We start from the raw sequence: 14,046 nt of genomic DNA on the forward strand, positions 1-14,046 counted from the left end.
CACCCCTGCAGCTAGGTGAGGCTATGTGACTAATTTTGGCCAATAGAATGTGAGGGGAGGTGACATGTGCCTCCACCCAGCCTAGGTGGTTAAGAATCTGGGATGCCTTCTGCATGCTATCCCCACCACTTCCGTGAAGGCACTTGAGGCATGTGTTGAGAGTAGCAGAGTTAGTTCAAGCTGGAGGAAACTTGAATCTCCAAGACACTGCTTAGAAGAAGAGGGTAACTTAACTGGAAGCATCGATGTTTCACTTGTGTGAGCAAAAAATAAATTTATAATGTGCTGAGCCAAGAAAATTGGGAATAATTTGTTACAGCTGCCTACCCTGATTGATACAGTTGATTTGTTGGGTCACTTTACTTTTCAGAACTTTCTCTTTGTCTCTTTTTTCCTCCTTAAAGAAGTGATTTCTTCGGCATAAGCAAAGTAAACTAAACCCAATGAATTGAGGAAATATCAGGAGAATCGGAAGGAAAGAACAAGGGCTATAAAACAGAGGACTAAAAATGGGAAAGATCAGAAATGCAAGATTGGATTAGGATGAAAAAATGTTCACTTCTCACTTCCACTGCATTTAAACAATAAAAATCTTCTCTTCCAGGCCTCTATTTCTAGATTACTTGGAGATCATACCTTTGTCCATCTCTGATACTATAGCAAAATACCACAGACTGGGTAATTTATAAATAATAGAAATGTATTATTTCTCTCAGTTCTGAAGGCTGGGAAGTCCAAGATCAAGGTGTTGGCAGGTTTGGTGTCTGGTGAAGGATGCTCTCTCTGCTTCCAAGATGGGGCCTTGTTACATAGTCCTCTGGATGGGATGAATGCTATGTCCTTGCAAGGCAGGGGACAGAAGGACAAAAGCTCCTACCTAGGTTTCTCCAGCCCTTTTTTAAGGGCACTAATCCTATTCATGAGGGATCCATGAGCCCTCATGACTTAATCACCTCCTAAATATCCCACCTCTTTGGCAATTAAGTTACAACACATAAATTTTGGAGGACACGTTCAGACTGTAGCAGATGATGTTGGTACAGGGATTATTCTGGATTCCCCAGGGGGAGACGTCCTATTTACTCCTGACAAATATGTATAGGGATCCATATTCTTTTAGTGTCAGGGAAGGCAATTAATAAAGAACATTTGGGCTTTTAATCTAGAGCAGAGATTAGAAAACTTTTTTTGAAATGGGCCAGATAATAAATATTTTAGGTTGTATAAGCTACATACAGTCTCTGTAAAATATTCATCTTTGGGTTTTGTTTTGTTTTGATTTTTTATAAACCTTTAGAAATGGGGTGTCTCTGAGTCTACTTTGGCTTGGGAGGCTGCTGGGAAAAAATAAACTTTTTTTTTTTAAATGTAAAAATCAATCTTAGCCATATAAAAGCCATACAAAAGGCTGGCTTTGGCCTGTGGGTCATAGTGTGCCAAGACTGTTCTAGAACATTATTCACTTTAATCTGGATCTTTGTTTCTCTGGAACTGGCAGCATTATGGAAAGAACTTGCCTTCCAATCTATAACTTGGAGCAAAACTAAATGGGCATCGTTCCATTTATGCAGCCAACAAACATGAAAAAAAGCTCATCATCTCTGGTCATTAGACAAATGCAAATCAAAACCACATTGAGATACCATCTCATGCCAGTTAGAGTGGCGATCATTAAATAATCAGGAGACAACAGATGCTGGAGAGGAGGTGGAGAAATAGGAACGCTTTTACACTGTTGATGGGAGTGTAAATTAGTTCAACCATTGTGGAAGACAGTGTGGCGATTCCTCAAGGATCTAGAAATAGAAATGCCATTTGACCCAGCAATCTCATTACTGGGTATATACCCAAAGGATTATAAAACATTCTATTATAAAGACACATGCACAGGTATGTTCATTGCGGCATTGTTTACAATAGCAAAGGCTTGGAACAAACCCAAATGCCCATCAGTGACAGACTGAATTAAGAAAATGTGGCACATATACACAGTGGAATACTATGCAGCCATAAAAAGGGATGAGTTCATATCCTTTGCAGGGACATGGATGAAACTAGAAACCATCATTCTCAGCAAACTGACACAAGAACAGAAAACCAAACACCGCATGATCTCACTCATAAGTGGGTGTTGAACAATGAGAAAACGTGGACACAGGGACGGGAACATCATACACTGGGGCCTGTTGGGAGCTGGGGGGACTAGGGGAGGGATAACAGTGTGTGGGGAAATTGGGGAGGGATAACATTACGAGAAATACCTAATGTAGATGACAGGAGGATGGATGCAGCAAACCACCATGGCAAGTGTACACCTATGTAACAAACCTGCATGATCTGCACATGTACCCCAGAACTTAAAGTATAATAAAAATACATAAATAGGGGTCATTCATTGGATGCTGTTAGAAACTTAAAGTGGCTCTCTTTCAGCGTCTCAGAACTACCACTCCTGCGTGAGATTTCTGGTGAAGACCCTACACAGGCAGATGAACAGATGCTGTGGCTTATAACAGCCCTTGCCTCATAATACATTGATATGGGCCACAGAACCCACAAAGAATAACTCCCCAAAGCCCTCTTGCAACAGAGTATGTCCTGGATGATATCAATGGGAAGATGGCTCATTCACATTATCATGCGTTCCACCCTAGTATCACTTTAAGATGGTAATATTTTCAATCAATTCTAAACCAGGAGCCGGAAGACAGACTTCTCATCCACAGAATCCTCTGAGTATGCTACCACTGAGTTCCCACACCCCTCGTTAGTGCACTGCAGTCTACTTCTTGCATTAGGGCCAATCTGAGGCCCCTGGGCAGATGTTATAAGCCACTGTAGATACTTTACCCAGACACCTTTGTTTAGTGCTTGCATAGCGCTTTAACTCCCAGCTGCTCCGAGTGTGGTCCTGGGACCAGCGGCATCCACATCCCATGGAAACTTGATAAAAATGGAGACCTGGGGCCCCACCTCAGGTTTATAAATCAGAATTTGCATTGTTAACAATATCCTCTGGTGAGTAGTGTGCACATTAAAGCTTAAGAAACACTCCTCTGATACTCACTTTGTAGACAGTTCAGCTACCGTGTCCTCAACCCTGGCTATACATTTGAACCAATTGGGAATCTTTTTTTTTTTTTAAAGCGCGAACGCAGTCCTCCACTACCACAAATTATGCAGTCGAGTTTCCCACATTTGGGGAAATCGCAGGGGTCAGCACATCCAGAGTGCAATGGATAAGCCTCGCCCTGGGAAAACCACCTTCATGATCATGGTATCTCCCCTTCCAGGTAAGTATACGAATTGAGAATCTTTAAACATGCAGATGCCTGGGTCCCCCGACCCCTCACAGTTTCTATATCAATTGTTCTCAGTGCAGGCAAATTAGAATCACCTTGTTGTATTAATACATTAAAATCACTTGGGTCCTGCTACAAACCAATTAAATCAGAATCTCTAAGGTGAGTGTTTGGTGTAGAAAATCTGCCTCAGCCCCAGACCTGGCCATGTGGCCAACTTCCATAAACCTGCTGTATTTTAGTACATGCTCCCTTTAGTAAGACTTTATGATTAGGCCACTTTCCAGCTATATATTTCTGCATAACAAGCTCTCCTTCCAGAGCTCAGCAGCTTAAAACAACAGCAAACATTTATTTAGCTCATGACTGCAATTTTGGCAAGGCTCAGCAAGGACAGCTCATCTCTGCTTTACTCAGCATCAGCTGAGGTAGCCCACCTGGGGGACTGTAAAACTCATTTTCAAGGAGGCATACTCACATGGCTGGCAAATTTTTTTTTTAATTATTATTATTTGGGAGCTCAGCCAGTGTGGTGGTCTGGAAGCCTTGGCTCCTCTCCACGTGGTCATCTCCATGGGCTACTTGAGCTTCCTCCCAGCATGGTAGCTGGGTTCTTAGAGTGAGTGTTTCACAAAAGAACCAGGTGAAGCCCTATCGCCTTCTGGGACCTAACCTCAGAAGTCATGTTACATCACTTCTGCCACAATCACAAGATTCAAGGGGAGAAAACAAGTGGGAGGACTATAAAATCACATTATACAAAACAGCATGTGGGATGAAGCAGTGTTGCAGCTATCTTTGAAAAATATAACCTGCCATAGGACACCTAGAGCATGTTTGAGTGATGATAAAATGATCAGCGGCAGAGCTGCCCCATCAGCACAATCACTAAGACACAAATGGTTCAATATCCAGAGAGAAGTGAAGTCTGGCTCCAATATCTAAAGGTTTGCTCTAAAATATAGTGTATCAATAGAGAATCTGAGGTACAGTAAGGCCAGCAGATCAGGAGATGACTGCCTTGAAATGCTAGTTTGCTATTCAGAGTTCTGAGAGGAGAGAGCATGACACATCACAGGAAGCCATTCAAGAAAACACCGAGGTTGGTTATAGACAGAGAATTTTCCTGTGGGCAGGAGCCTTTATTATGGTTTCTACAGAAAGGAACCACCGAGGCAGGGTACGAAGGTTTAAGATTGGCTAGTTTTAATATTTTGGCAGGTTCTGGGGCATAGGGGCTATCCCTATTGTGTGGTACCAGGCCCTAAGGTTACTAGGGCAGGTAGATAGTGGCTGGAGTGTTAGATCCTAATAAAGGAGGTGATTGAGGTATAGGCTCTGGATTGTTGGTTTGCATTTGCCAAGCATGTTCATAAACAAGTTGCTTGCCCCTGGGAGGAGCAGTCCCTCCAGCGGTCAGCAAGACCTCAGATGTCAAAGCACTGGTATCTAGAAGGTAACATACATGGTTAATACAAGGCTCCAGTAGGATGCATGTCCTCCTTGGAATTCTTTTGTTTTTGTTTTTTGAATATCATATAGTAACAACTGTCATGCAGTCATCTGATTAGTAACCCCTGCCATTTCATGGCCTAATAGGCTGACACTCTTCTTTGTCTTAGACAAGTAGGGAATTTATTGGCTGCTCACTCCAAAGCTACATTTTTTAATATCTAAAAAGAAGATTTAGGTCTGGCAATGGAGAGGATTAAATGGTATTGCAAGGTCTCCAGAAGTACACACACACACACAAAACAAAAAACTATACGTAATTCCATTATAAATAATTAACTGGGGGCCAAGCGGGGTGGCTCACGGCTGTAATCCTAGCACTTTAGGAGGCCAAGGCAGGAGGATCACCTGGGGTCAGAAGTTCAAGATCAGCCTGACCAACATGGTGAAACCCCGTCTCTACTAAAAATACAAAAATTAGCCAGACATGGTGGCAGGCGCCTGTAATTCCAGCTACTCAGGAGGCCGAGGCAAGAGAATTGCTTGAACACAGGAGGTGGAGGTTGCAGTGAGCCGAGATTGCACCATTGCACTCCAGCTTGGGCAACAAGAGCAAAACTCCATCTCAAAAAAAAAAAAAAAAAAAAAAAAATTAACTGGGAAGGGGAGGCAATTCTCTGCTTATAGAATCTACTGGATACCTCTTTTAAGAAAGCTCACTGAGTAGGACCAGAGAGTGAAGTGTGATAGGATTATTAGAGTTTCTCTATTGTAGAGTTTGCCCTCACAGTCCACTAAAGAGGATTCAGATTCTGACCACTAAACTCACTTGCACTATCAACAGAAAAGCTTCCTCTTGGCCTCCCTATGTGTCTTGGGCTTCCTCACAGCATGGCAGCTGAGTTGGGAGAATGAGTAGCCAATGTGCAAGCATTCTAAGAAGCAGGAGGCAGAAGCAGCTAGCCCTCCACAGACTAGGCTTGGAACTGGCACAGCAACTCCTCCATCCCATTCTATTGGGTAAGCAATCATCGGGCCACCCCAGATTCCAGGGAGGGGAAATAAATTCTACCTCTCTGTAGGGAGTGAAAAAGAATCTGCAGTCATCTTTAATCTACCACACAGAGTGAAGCCAAATAAAAGAAGAACAAAATTTCTCTTTTAGATCCTGAAAGTTCCAGAAACATGGGGAATATAGACTTGGCCTATATCAGGAATGAAGCTGTGGTTTGATACTGATGTTATCTTTTTTTTACTCTGCTTGGAAAAGTAACATTTTACTGTTTATCCTTAATTCATAACTTTACCAGGATGTGCTAAAGTGTGTCTTTTCTCATTAATCACATTTGGAGCTCGGAGCATTCTTACCTGCAAACCAAGTCTTTTGTCAAACAAGCAAAGTTTTCAATTACGAGTGTGATTAACTCCCTTCCATCTGTTCCATCTTCTCCATCTGGAATGCCTATTAGTCTCACTTAGGTCTCCAAGATCTGGCCCCTGAATCTTTTTTTCTCCTCATGATTTCTATTTCTGTGTTCTTTCTGCTTTGAGAAAGGGCTTTTCATGTTGTACTTCAGCTCCGCAACCACTAGTTCAATTGTCAGCAGTGACCATTGCTTTCGCTCTATTTGTCTACTCATTGTAGGTGGGGACCACATCTAACTTTTTTTTTAATTCCTAAGTTCAGACTGGCCTTTGCCTATAATGTGTTGTGTGTGTGTGTGTGTGTGTGTGTGTGTCTGTGTGTCTGTGTGTGTGTGTGTGTGTCTGTGTGAGCATGGCTGGGCAGATATAGCATAGGTACACAGGTATCTGTGCTTACCTGTGGTACTTATAAAAGCTAAGAAAGCACCTTCCCCTTGTCCCAATACTAGGATATGCCCTTCAAAACTAATTACAGCCTCTCAACATGCTCCTTAATATAATTAACGTGAATGATTAATGCTTTAACATATAATGTAATATTTTAAAGGTGTATACATCTGGTAAGGACAAAATAGGTATCTTCCTGTATAAGAGATAGTCTATGTACTCTCTCACAAAAGGAATAATTATAATATTTTAATAGAAACACAAAGATGCAAAATGATAAAATAGCCAAAGTTATTATATGCATGCTCCTCAGAGATTAAGCCTGTATGGGTTTCCTCGCCTTTTTTTTTTTTGAGACAGAGTCTCACTCTGTCACTCAGGCTGGAGGGCAGTGATGCCATCTCAGCTCACTGCAACCTCTGACTATCAGGTTCAAGCAATTCTCCTGCCTCAGCCTCCCGAGTAGCTGGGCTTATAGGCACGCAGCACCATGCCCAGCTAATTTTTGTATTCTTGATAGAGACAGGGTTTCACCATATTGGCCAGCCTGGTCTCGAACTCCTGACCTCAAGTGATCCATCTGCCTCAGCCTCCTAACGTTCTGGGATTACAAGTGTGAGCCACCACGCCCAGCCAGGTTTCCTCACTTCTAAGTCTCTGCCTGTAATTATTCTTCTGAACAATTGATCTCTTATGTTTGTTGAGTTTCTGAGAATAAAACGAGAACATGGAGTCACATGTTCAAACTGTCTCTACAAAACGTAACGTTCTTATTGCAGGATAGTAAATCAACACTCTAAACTTTATTTAAAGTTCCCTTCGTGGCTAGTGCGAGTGCAGTGGTGTTTAAAACTAATTGATCACAACCAGTTACAGATTTCTTTGTTCCTTCTCCACTGCCACTGCTTCCCTTGACTAGCCTTTAAAAAAGAAAAGAAATAAATAAAGCTTCCTCTCTGGTGGAGGAGTGAGAAGTAGTCAAAACTTTCTCTCTGTCCTTCACCTTCTATTTGTCCCCCACCCACCCCACCTGAAGTCTGGTGGCCACTGAGACGGGGCTGGGGAGCAAGAATCTTGGGAGCTGACAACCTTGCATCCCTGCCCTGAGTCTGCACCCTTGTTCTCTGGACTTGGAGGATTGTCAAAGCTGACTTAGTTTCTGGTGGGGCACTTCCTTAGGTTTCTTATTGGTTCCTCCCTTGGAATACCAGGTTGCAGCTCCCTGTACTTGGACCATGCTCTGCTACCAGCAGCCCCTGATGAAACCCTCCTCAGCTTCTACATCCTACGATACACCTTGAACCACATCCAGGTCTAGTCACTGGGCCCCAACCAGGAAATACTTGCAATGGGATCCATTATAAAATGAACCCAGGCCAGACGCTCCTATGGATACCCTCTGCCCACAGGAAGCATGCCCTCTGTCCTCTTATGCGCAACTGTTTTCTGGTGCAGTCACTGGAGTCACCTTCCACCAAACAGGAAGCTCCCACTTTTACTTTCAGACTTGGGTCTTCTCAACACGGGACACATGGCCTCTCTGTCAAAGCTGTGGGGGTTAAGGCCTTCAGTGAACCAGTAAATGGTACAGTCATTCCACCAGTGTTGCCATAGTGAGGGGAAACTGACCAGAGGTAGTCTTTTCAAATGACTGACAATTATAGTATTACTCAACATAGCAAAGAACTATTCACTTTAATCTATCTAAACTAAATATTCCATATTAATTGATATTCATAAGTATTTATTTGGGGTGGGATGGAAGCCACAGTGCCTTAATCTCTGTGGGGCCTTAGTCACCTTACTTGGTGACTGATGGACCAGCACAGTGGGTGAACATCAGTAGGTATGGACATTCCCTCCTTCCCTAGTATCTGGATTGGATCTTGTGAAAGGGGTTTGTATAAAGGAGGTCCAGGACTTCTGGCTGGCAACTTGGCCAGCCAGCATCAGGCAAGCAGAGCTGTAACACACACTCCCCTGTGTTGAGAGCAAGTCCCATCAAGCTATGCATACCCATGGTTCTTATTCCCTATATGAGGAGCTTCTCTGATATTGATACTCCCATGGGTCTTGTTGCTCACATCCTGGCTCGAATTGGATCAGATTAGCCAACCCTAATCTATACTGACCCTAGATATGATTAGTACACATATTGGCTCTGCTGCACACCTTCCCTAACTTGCCACAGACAGGTTTTGTGGATTTGTAAACCAGGCAGCCCTCACAAGTTGGCGATGATAATATGTAAGGAGTGGGCAGCCTTTATGTATTGACAGAGACATGTGACCAGAACTGGAACTTTAAAGTCATCATTCATATGTTTATTACCCTCAAACTCCACCAAACAAGTGTACTCAGTAGATCCCACTCAGCACGCTTCTCTCTAGGCTGGAGGTGAGGGTAAGCAAAACTTTTCCTTTCTCCAAGGTGTTGATGAAATGAAGGGGAAAAATGTGCATCCCTTTTATACCTAAGAGGTATAAAAGTGTTGGCTGGATCAGCAACCAGTTCTTTTGCATGGATGACCTAGAACCTCAATATGAAATGTGGGAGAACTCAGCGTCTGTTGTTTTGTTTTAAGCCTGTGGAGGTGTTGCTGGAAATGCAAGACAAAGATTCTCGTTTTAATATCCTTTTGAATGTTGCTATTCTGTTTAAAGAGGAAGACATTAAAGTTTGAAAAAAAAAAGACCTATTCATGAAGCATTTGCAAAACCAATGAAATATAAACAAGCAATAGATATGATTTAAGAAGAACATGCTTACTTTGATGACTTGAAGACCCAACAGATACTGTTGTTAATAAGCCCACTGACATTATTTTAATAAGCCAGCATCCTTGGGAGTAATTTTGAAAAGAAAGAAAAAGAAAAAACTTGGCTTTTTTCTCTGTCTTTGCTGCTAAGATTATTCAAATACTAAAAAATAAAGCTAAGCATTAATAGCTTGTTCTATTTTTCAGTGAAATAAAGTCATCTTCATAATTATCTTTTCATTTCAACCCTACATATAGAATTGAACAGCTAGCTGATACTTGATAAACAGCTTTAAGTATGATAGTTTCAAACTCACCTTGATGTCTGACTCACCCTTAATTATTGACTAGAGATATGCCACCTGTCTCTGTTGCATCTTTATTACCAGGAGCAGCAATGATCAGTAATCCTCTCTCATGCTGTAGTTGCCTACAGATTTGTTTTCAGTATTTTCTAATTTTGTAAATGATATTTGATTCGGTGATCCTGGACACCTCATACTTTGAAATCTCTATACACCAGAAAAGTAGATTAACTTAACAGCATAATGTGTTTTACTTATTTTTAGGTCTATTATTAGAATTTAGCAAATTTAGCAGTAAAAATAGGAAGAACTTTAGAATGCATTTTTAGTCTATCAATCAACCAACTCTTAGACTGGCTAAAAAAAATTGGAAGATTAAAGCATACAGCTCTGGGAAGAGTATGGTGAAACAGGCAGCCTAATAAAAAGTCTGATAAAATCATAAGTTGCTATGAACTTGGTAGACAGGCAAAGCAATTGTAGAACTTTTATCAAAATTTAAAATTCTTCTTTTTTTTAGATGAAGTCTTGCTCTATTGCCCAGACTGGAAGTGTAGTGGCGTGATCTCCACTCACGGCAACCTCCACCTCCTGGGTTCAAGCGATTCTCCCTAGTAGCTGGCATTACAGGCAACTGCCACCATGCCTGGCTAATTTTTTGTGTTTTTAGTGGAGATGGGTTTTCACCATGTTGGCCAGGCTGGTCTTGAACTCCCGACCTCAAATGATCCACCCGCCTCGGCCTCCCAAAGTATTGGAATTCCAAGCATGAGCCACCGTGCCTGGACAAAATTTAAAATTCTTATACTCTTTGACTCAGTTTTATAGAAATAAAAGCTCAACAACATGAATATGTTATTAATCAATTAATTATCTCCTTCCCTTTTTGTATAAGTACATCAAAAAAAAAAAAAATTCCTGCAAGAGAACTGGGCAAGGATGTGACTGGTGGGGATGAGAAAGTTCATGAAACATCCTTCATGTTTCATACAATTCCAAAAGAAATAGCTTTTATCCTAGAGATGTCGATTTTATGTTGTTCAACCTATGCATTTCCCTGGAATACTAAGAATGCATTTATTCAAAATGTATAATAACGAATAATAAGAAGCATTTATTCAAAAAACAGTTCTTATTTACCACCGGAGAAATTTTCTTAGATTAGCCCTCTCTCCAGTCTACAACTGTATAATTTGAATTTTCCTTGATATCTCTTTACAAAGATTCTGGGAAAATTAGTAACACGGAATTTGAAGAAAGAAGCAAAAAGCCCCAAAATAACTGTCGAACAGATGATAATGTTTAAAAATATTTGTATCCGTACAAAATTTACAAAAATATTTGTAACATTCTGTCAAAACAAAACCTGTGGATGTGCAAGCTCTTGACTTTCTTCTACTTTGCTTGCAATTCTGTCAGACTGCCACCAGCTGGCCAGCTCCAGCTAGATTAAATAGGAAAGGTGTCAGGTTTTGGTGTTTTGTTTGTTTTATTTTGTTTTCATCCACAAGAGCTACTGCACTCCCCCCATGCCTACTAGTCTTTATTTTAAAAATAAAAATCATTTCTAAAAATATACTTCTTTTTTAAGAACACTTATTCTGTAGTACTCTGCTAGATATTTTTGGGAATAAAAAGTCCAAAAACTAACAACAAAAATATCAGTTTCTGCTTTCAAGAATAAGTCTCAGAGGGTATGGACAGGTGGAATTCAGACAAGAGGGACTCTGATAGCAAAGGCTATGGGAAATTTATGCCACGTGGAAGACAATGCAAAGCAGAATGAGAATGAGACATCATTCCATGTGCTATCTGCTGAATGGACATCACCAACAAAAAGACACAGCTGGTCGGGCACGGTGGCTCACACCTGTAATCCCAGAACTTTGGGAGGCCTAGGTGGGTGGGTAAGCTGAGGTCAGATGTTCAAGACCAGACTGGCCAACATGAGGAAACCCCATCTCTACTAAAAATACAGCAAATTATCCAGGCACGGTGGTGGGTGCCTGTAATCCCAGCTACTCAAGAGGCTGAGGTAGGAGAATCTCTTGAACCTGGGAGGCACAGGTTGCAGTGAGCCAAGATCGTGCCACTGCCCTCCAGCCTGGACAAGAGTGACACTCAGTCTCAAAAAAAAAGACATTTGCTATCAAATGTGTGGGAAAACAGAGACAGGCACATAGTACATGTAACATAAACTAGTAATCATTTGGGGAAAAATATGACAGTCTGTATTACAAAAGGTGCTCAAGTGTTTATAGCTTTGCTTCAATAATTCTACAAAATAGGACGATAACTAGGAAAACACTGGGATATTAAAAATGATAGCCAAACATACATGAAAATTATCCAAATAACAACTAAAGGCAATATTTGACCTTAGACTGAATCCTGTACTGGAGGAAAAAAAACTACTGCTCTAAAGAAAATTATTGGGTCAACTGACGGAATTTGGATATTCTCTGTAGATCAGATAAAGCAATATATTAATATAGGTTTGCAGGTTGATAACTTTAGTAACAGGAGTGAATATCCTTATTCTTAGAATATATGCTATAAAGCATTTAGGAGTAAAGGACCATGGTGTATGTAATTTACCTAAAATTGTTCCTGCCAGGCACAATGGCTCACGCCTGTAATCCCAACATTTTGGGAGACGAAGGCAGGCAGGTCACTTGAGCTCAGGAGTTTGAGACCAGCCTGGACAATATGGTGAAACCCTGTACTAAAATACAAAAATTAGCCGGGTGTGGTGGCATGCACCTGTAATCCCAGCTACTTGAGAGGCTGAGGCACAAGAATCGCTTGAACCCAGGAGATGGAAGCTGAAGTGAGCCATGGTCATGCCACTGAGATTCTGTCTCAAAAATCAATCAGTAAATAAAGCAAATGAGGTAAAATGTTAATAGGAGGTCAATCTGGGAAAGGGGTTTATGGATAGTCCGTTTAATATTTTTACTTCTTTAACATTTTTAAGTTTGATATTATTTCCAAAATTGTTTTAAAAGAATTCCTCTTAGGAAAAAAGAAATAGTCAAAGACAGTATGTGAATGAAAACAGGTATATTTATATTTACTTACAATATTAAGCAAAATATTTGAAAGTATTCCTGGCTCCAGCCAGGCCAGTCAATGGGTTCCTGCTCTGACCTTCTTCCCCAGCACACCCTTCCCCAGCTCCCACGCTTCCAGGTTCTAGCTTCTCGGGGACTTCCCACACACACCTCCTGATGCCACCTTCTCCTTCTGGATCTGGCTCCCAAACCCACAGCCCAGGATCCCCCTGTCCCAACAGCACGCTCCAGGAGACCAAGGCCAGCTCAGTAAATGCCCCACCCTCACAGGTGGCTTCTTGAGCTTTCTACATCATGGCGGCATAGAGGGCACAGACCAAACGTTTTCTCCCCTCAGCCTTCCCATCCCTTCACTCCCCTCTTTATCCGTGTTCCATCCACGGCCCTTCATTGCAACAGTGTTCCCTCCTATACATGAAACTCCCCTGCCCCTTGTCTTTGCCCATTTAGCAAAATCCCTTTATGATAAAGTCCAGTCCTTATGCCTGAAAGAAAGGCCCTTGGTGATGTGGCCCCACCCTCCTCTCTCTGGGTGCACCAGCTGGCATTGTTGCATTCAGCTTCTTGAACAGCTGTGCCCATCCCTCCATGGGGAAGGTTGCTCCATCTGCTTGGTGCTCTTTCACTCTGCAATCCCTATTAACTCGTTCTTCTTTTCCGTCAGATCTTAGCTCAATTTCCACTTTTGCAAGAAAGCACTTTCTGGCCTCCCTGGGCAGAACAAATCCTTCCATTCTGGGCTCTCTTAACACTACACAACTCTCTTCCTAACCAGAACACGTTTTAGATAGACTTCACACTCGTGAGCTGTAAGAAGGTGGAAGCGTGTCTCCTTTGCTTACTGTGGCATTACCAGCGAACTCCACGTTCATTGAGTGGCGCACACAACGGGAGGCATGTGGCACATGCTATGAGTGGGGGGCCACCTCCCCATGGGAGAAGAGGACTGGGATCCTTATTTGGTTTGTGGGCCAGGACAACAAAACCAACTACCTGCTCCTGGTAGTGAAGGAGTTCAGAACATACCACCCCAAAATATGCCACTGTGGCATATTAATTATTCTGAGCTAAAGGATCTTGAGAAACAGCAGATGCAGAAAGGGCTTTCTGATCTCCCTCCCTCTTTTGACCTAAAAGCAAGTCATAAAGTTTCCGGTAAGAAAGGTGCCTTCTCTGTACCAGGAAGAGAAGAGCATTCTTAACGCTAGAGATTAGGAGACAGTGGAAAATTGATCTGTACAAACCTACTAAAAAAGCCCTTATCATCCATTAGCCCCATATATTTTCTAGACACTTTTCCACAATGTACTGCCTAAACCCATTTGTCCTGTCACTTCTCCGCA

At 41.9% G+C, this 14,046-nt stretch overlaps 1 non-coding gene across 1 annotated transcript; it reads right to left on the reverse strand.

Moving 5' to 3' along the window:
- Positions 1-3,142: 3,142 nt before the first annotated feature.
- On the reverse strand, positions 3,143-3,301 carry LOC135276077 (U1 spliceosomal RNA). The gene has a single exon (XR_010343649.1). It is a non-coding gene; the product is annotated as a U1 spliceosomal RNA (small nuclear RNA).
- Between the last annotated feature and the right edge of the window lie 10,745 nt (positions 3,302-14,046).

Source organism: Aotus nancymaae, unplaced genomic scaffold (assembly GCF_030222135.1).
Source record: "Aotus nancymaae isolate 86718 unplaced genomic scaffold, 86718_ANA_hifiasm-v0.15.2.pri h1tg000001l, whole genome shotgun sequence".
NCBI classification, from domain to species: domain Eukaryota; kingdom Metazoa; phylum Chordata; class Mammalia; order Primates; family Aotidae; genus Aotus; species Aotus nancymaae.